This window comes from Coccinella septempunctata, chromosome 2 (genome assembly GCF_907165205.1).
Source record: "Coccinella septempunctata chromosome 2, icCocSept1.1, whole genome shotgun sequence".
Taxonomy (NCBI): Eukaryota; Metazoa; Arthropoda; class Insecta; order Coleoptera; family Coccinellidae; genus Coccinella; species Coccinella septempunctata.
This window is the reverse complement of record NC_058190.1, coordinates 23,053,953-23,060,827: the sequence shown is the minus strand read 5'-3', so window position 1 is coordinate 23,060,827 and position 6,875 is coordinate 23,053,953. Positions and strand designations below refer to the sequence as shown.

General features: G+C 36.9%; 1 long non-coding RNA gene across 1 annotated transcript; it reads left to right on the top strand.

Annotated features, from left to right (window-relative positions):
* Positions 1–1,304: 1,304 nt before the first annotated feature.
* Positions 1,305–3,660, top strand: LOC123308221. Its single transcript, XR_006537068.1, has 2 exons — positions 1,305–2,768; positions 3,232–3,660. It is a non-coding gene; the product is annotated as an uncharacterized LOC123308221 (long non-coding RNA).
* The last annotated feature ends 3,215 nt before the right edge of the window (positions 3,661–6,875 follow it).

The following is a 6,875-nucleotide window of genomic DNA, read 5'->3' as shown; positions in this document are numbered from 1 at the left end:
TTAAAGTGGTTGAATTCGATGAAGGATCCATCTCCACGTTTAGCCAGATGGATAACAAAGTTGTCACAACATAAGTTTGATATCGTCCATAGAAGCGGCTCTCTCAATAAGGTGGCAGATTCTCTATCCAGAATTCCGGAAAGCCATAAAGACGAGATTGCTGTGCTGGATCTGAAGGATATGAAAACTGACACTTGGTATCGACGGATGCTGTGTGAAGTCCAGAAAAATCCTCAAAAGTATCCTGATTTCAAAGTAGAAGGTGAAGTTTTATACAAACATATACTTCCTCAATCTAGACTTTGTGACGATTCTCCAGAGTGGAAAATTGTCATTCCAAGTCCTCATAGGAAAGAAGTCATGAATATGTATCATGATGATCCTCTTGCTGCTCATTTGGGTATTTATAAAACATTGTCACGTATATCACAACTATATTATTGGCCAAGAATGAGGAAACACGTGAGAAACTATATTTTGAACTGTAAAGTCTGTGCTTCTTGTAAAAGTAGTAATCTTCCTCAGGCAGGACTTATGGGCAAAAATAGGGACATACGTTTTCCATTTCAATTAATATCGGCTGATTTATTAGGACCTTATCCTAGATCGAAAAGCGGCAATAGATATCTTTTAGTAGTAACTGACTGGTTCACTAAATTTGTCTTCATACATCCCTTAGCGAAAGCAACTAGTAAGTCTATCGTGAAATTCCTAGAATATAATGTATTTTTGATATTCGGAGTACCTCAAATTTTCGTTGCCGATAACGGACCTCAGTTTATTTCTAGTGAATTCAAAAATTTGATGAATAAATATAAAGTACAGAAAATTTGGTTCAATGCTCGATATTTTCCACAGGCGAACCCAACTGAAAGAGTTAATAAGACTATTGTAACTGCTATAAGATCTTATATACGGGATGATCACAAACTCTGGGACGAAAATATCCATCAAATAGCACAAGCTATTCGCCTGGCTAAACATGAGGTCACTAAGTTATCCCCTTCATATTTATGTTTTATGAGGAACGTCCCAACTGATGGTTCATTCTATGGAAAGATTTCGGAAAGAGATAATAATTTCATAGAAATTTCTAGGAATGTATTAGACCCCGAAGTTCAGCTTAAAGTCCCTGAACTACTCGAGGATGTCAGAAAGCGGTTGTTGCATTCGCATGAATTAAATAAGGGTCGATATAATTTAAGACGTAGGGATGTCAGATTCCGAGTGGGAGACAGGGTTTGGAAGAAGAATTTTATGTTATCCAATGCAGCTAATGATTTTTCCTCTAAATTAACACCTAAGTATATTCCTTGTGTTGTTCATAGAGTTCTTTCACCCTTGGTATACAATTTGAGGGATCTCAATGGAAATGACTTGGGTAATTTTCATGTTAGCCATTTGAAGTTAGATATTAGTGATAGTGGCACTGATGATCAGAACGACAATTATTAGTACCTAATATAATTTTCATTTTTTTTAATTAGTTCATATTTTTTGTGTGTTGAGGTCATTTATTGGATTTTCAGCTTAGTGTTTTATTTTTTTTATTTTTGAATTTTCTCAATTGATAAACTTGGACGGACAGATTTAGCTGGGGCTCTCAGTTAAATATTGAATTCCCAGATTTTCGGTTATTTTGGCGTAGAGATTATGCATTGAGTATGTAAGTGAGTTTATAACTTGCATAAATATTCTGTCTGTCCGAAATTTGTCAGAAGCGATTGATTACTATTCAGTGTATTTTTGGATAGATTTTTCAGCTGCTTTTGTTTAAATTCACAATATTTTCAGATTTTCTCGTTTTGTAATTGATTCGAATAGATTAGCTCCAATAATTTTACCTTATGTAGTATTTTGAGTGTGAGATAGTATCTCACTGGCGCCCAACTTTAGTTTTTTTTTTTTGTTGTTCTTTCTACCTTTTAATGTCGTTCTGATCTGATGTCCTATTTTGTCGTGGGTTATAAATTATAATGAAAAGGGAGGTAGGGAGGAGAGTCAGGTTGGTTGTGTATAGTTTCTTGAAGCTATATACTGCCAACCTTGAACTGTTCACTGAGTGGTTAATTTTAGAACTTTTTCAAACCAAATTAAAGAAGAACCGTAGAACTGTTCTCTTTTTAGCTACTCATATCATTGAGAGGTATCCATCATGAAATATCCTTGAATTATTTGTGATTCGTTGTTGTAATTGTATATTTTGTTCAGAAATCTGGTGTGGGGACAAATATCTTTTATATATTGTAATGCCCATTAGTAATATTTTTTTTTTTTTTTATTTGGACTGAAGAGGATACAGACACAAACTTCCTGTAGCGCACTGTCCAATAGGTTTGCTGACCATCTAGCATTCCATTAATTTCTATTTCAATATTTAAAAATTAAAATTTTTTCCACTTTCAGGGTTTTATGCACTGATTTTTTTTTTTTTTTTTTTGGTGGGTAGAGGAGATGTGTAACGATACGATCGTTACAATTTTTTCTTTTTGAAATTCAAATTTATTCATTACATATTTGTTGTACCGCCACTGCATTTGTACGTGTATCGAAGAATTCAGATTTGCAGATGGGCGCATGTTTTCAATCTGATAAGATATTAATCGGTTATTCGAAGATTTTATTCTTTCTTTTCTGCTTTGTCTGGTGAATGAAATAAGTCATCAGAGTTGAGTTCTTGATATAGATATTTTTTGGTATTAAATTTTGAGATTTAGTTAGTATTTCATAGTTTCTATTGGTTTAGTGAAACTCAATTAAAAATTGAGGTAAGATGCCTTTATATTTTAAAATATATGTATATTTTTTTTTGTTTTTACAATCTCCTCTGCCCAACAAAGATTTTTTTTTTCAAACGAAATTCGATTCATCCTTGCCGTTCAGGTTCATTTTCATTCGCTTCAAAATTAATTTTTTTTATAGATTTCATTATTCAGATCATTTTCATATTCAAAATCTCACGCCATATAAAATAAATCTTCACTAAAGTGTTCCCTTCAATTCAATTCACTCATTAAAAATTTTTCATTCCATATTCATAATTCAATGTAACGGTTAAAATCAGTTCCAATTTTATTTGCTAGATTATTATTATTTTATTTTTGAAAAATGGCTGTCGATTCACATATGTAATTTTTTATACTTGAGTACACAACTTTTTATGCGAAACATGGACGGCAAGGACAATAATATGTTCTACTGAACGGTCTCTGAAAGAAATTAATTTTACAGTTTTTGGGTGAAGCCCAGATTTTCGATTTATATTTCCAAGTTGAACTTCGTTGACCAACATCCAACTTCGAAGAATCAATCACACCTGAAAACTGTGGTGATCAGAACCTGGAAATCCTTATATGGTGCTGTGTACAGTATCGTACCAAATCAGATGGTTCTTCCTGCATAGGAGCACTTCACCTGGATTTTAATTGCTAATGGAAGTATTCTGTTATATATTTTGTTATTTCATTCGATATCCAATTTATATAATTTCGTATGCTCTATTTCATTTTGCTTTTGAGACATTGCGCTTCGAAGCTATTCATAATAATTTTCATTGTTTAAATCCAATTGTAAGCAGCTATTTTTCAATATTTCACTCTTAACTTTTTATTCTAATTTGAGCAATTTAGTCTATCTTATTAATAAATCTCTGAAAGTGGATAAATTTGTTTTTGTGTGGGAACCAAAGCCTTCGAAATTGCTTTCTATTTTGAAAATAGGTTCCGGGCTAGCTACAACCTATTAACCCCGACCACCTCTCCGACTGAAGCTAGTAACTAACAGATCTCTGAAGAGAGGAAAAACACTTAATTGGTTACAAGGTTGGCATCACGAAGTCGCTGGAAAACCTCGGATAGGTTGTGTAGGTGATCTTGGAACGATTTTCCCACTACTATCACATCATCAAGATACACCAGACAAGTTTTCCAGGAGAGCCCTCTCAATATTGTCTCCATCAGACGTTCAAATGTGGCAGGAGCATTACATAGACCGAAAGGCATGACTTTAAACTGCCACAGACCTGTTCCAATACTGAAGGCAGTTTTTTCTTTATCCTTTGGATCCAAGCCAACCTGCCAATATCCACTCTTCAGATCCAAGGTGGAAAACCAACGTGATCCCGAGAGTGTGTCCAGGGTATCGTCAATTCTCGGTAAGGGGTAGCTGTCCTTTTTCGTGGCCTGATTGAGCTGCCTGTAGTCTACGCAGAATCTAGTGGTTCCATCCTTCTTTTTCACTAATACAACGGGCGATGTCCAGGGGCTATCGGACGGTTCGATTACACCTTCTCTCGCCATGTCTTCAATAATCCTTTCAGCTTCTTCTCTTTTTGCCAGAGGAAGACGTCTAGGATGCTGTCGGATAGGTTGTGCATCACCAGTATTGATCTTATGCTGCACAACATCGGTTTTCCCTGCTTTTCCATCCGTAGCAAAAACGTCGGAGAACGTTTGAACCAATTTCCTCACTTCGAGTAGTTGATATCGGTCGAGCCCTTGACATTTTGAAGTGAGGAGGGACACCAGTTCTTCAGAATTCCTTTGCGATTTTGAGACATCTGCAGTACTTATTCCACCCGAAATATGGTACACAGGTACACCACGTCCAATCAAGGTACCCTTCTTCAGGGTGACTGGAAACATGTTCACATTGAGCAATCGGATGGGAATGCTGTCTCTTACCCTTACCAAGGTCTTCCCAAGTAATAGTCCTTTAGCTAAGGTTGTATCGTCAGAGGGCTCAATTACTCTCACGCAGCCACTCCTTGTTACATCCTCACATCTACCAGTCACTATGCCTTCAGTTCGGCCCGGCAACGTGATGTCCTCGGTCAGTCGAATCCGATATATCTTGTCGTCCACATCATTGAATGGAATCTCTTCACTTCCTAGCCGAAGTACATCACTCTTCATATCCAATTGGCATCCAAGCTTCTTAACAAGGTCCAATCCCAGAATAACTTCTTCCGTGGTTCCAGCTACCAGAACTTCGTGACTAACTGTTGTGTTTCCCAATTCAATAGTGGAGACGATCGATCCATAAGTCGGTATTTCCTGTCCAGATGCAGTTCGAAGTTTGATCCTAACTGGGCGAATCTTGAATCCTTCAGCAATTTCTGGACGCACAATGGTTTTAGTCGAGCCAGTGTCTACCAGTATTTTTACACTTCTATCATTTATCTTTCCTGGGATAACTATGCTTGATAAATCCTTAGACATTATTCCTCGGATTATCACTTCGGGGGCATTTTGGGCTTGGGTCGATTTATGCCCCTTATCACCGACCCCTTTTAGTTTCCCTGCTGAGACTCTTTTTCCAATTCTGGACAGTTTCGCTTAAAATGCCCACTTTTGTTGCAGTTCCAGCACACAGCATCCTTTTTCCTAACTTGTGATATTCTGCGGATTTCTTCTCTGACAATGTCCTGAATAGATCGGTCTGTGTCTTGGACTTGTCTTACACGAAGGTGTCCTCTATGTGACGCTTGCTTTGCTGCCTCAATTTCTAAAGCCTGGGCTAAGGCATCATCAATGGTTCTAGGGCGTGCTAGTCTCAGGGCTTGTTGTATTTCGCTATCCTTTATCCCATCCACGAATGTCTGGATTGATAGCTGTTCCAGGAAGCTATCTGGAGCAGATGGATAAGCCAGCCTGACTAATCTTGCCACATCAGCTTCAAACTCCTGGAGATTTTCCCCTGTTTTCTGCACTCGGTTCTTTATTTGTGCATGGTATACTTGTTGTAAATGAGCATCACCATATCTCATCTGAAGTTTCGATGTAAGAACTTCGTAACAGGCTTGTTGACTCTCCGGGATCGTCTGCAGAATGTTGAGTGCCTCTCCTCGTAGAGCGATAATTAATGCCGTGGCTTTTTCGTTGTCGTTCCAATTGTTCACCAGGGCAGCAGCTTCAAACTGTTTTTGATATGTCGACCAGGGTATTTTTCCATCAAAAGTTGGGGGCTTGATCTTCATTCTACTACCTTCGCCGTCATTTTCCGCTTTTGCGGAGCTGTAGGGTGTTGAAGCCAGAATATCTGTTCTGTTTGGCATTCTTTTCAAGGAATCTATCAATTTGGCATGATGTTCAATTAATCCTGCCATTTCTTCCAATTTTCCATTAAAGTCGTCATAAACTTTGTCAAACTTTTCGTCAACTCTTTCATGAACTTTGTCAAACTTTTCATCAACTCTTTCATAAACTTCGTCAAACTTTTCATCAACTCTTTCATAAACTTCGTCAAATTTTTCGTTCACTATATCAAACTTCTCGTCTACTTTTTCAAATTTTTCATTTATGGTTTCCAGTTTCTTATCCAATTTATCTGTAAGTTGACTCACCACATCATTACAATTTTCCTTAATCTGGTCCATTTTCTCATTCAATTTTCGAGAATTTTCTTCCATTTGGACCATTTGTTCGTTCAACTTACAAGAGTTCTCGTCCATTTTCTCATTTAACTTATAAGAGTTCTCGTCCATTTTCTCATTCAATTTTCGAGAATTTTCTTCCAACTTACAAGAATTCTCGTCCATTTTCTCATTTAATTTTCTCAAAAAGTCCATTACCGCTTGAGTCTCCATCGCGTTCTGCAGTCTTGTGGTCACTGGCATGAACTCCAAATATCCAAAATTATTTATTTAATTCGAGCGATGTTGAACCGCACACTTGACACCAATGTAACGTTTTCTTCGCTAAATTAAAACGTCCAACTTATTAGAATTATTTATTTACACTTAATACATTTATAACTCACAAACTAACTATGACACAACTATTTATTTCCACTCGTATTTATTTCCACTAGTCGCTTGCACTTTGAACTATAACTGTACTTGTACTTGCCTACCTGCTCCTCCGCTGGGCTTATAT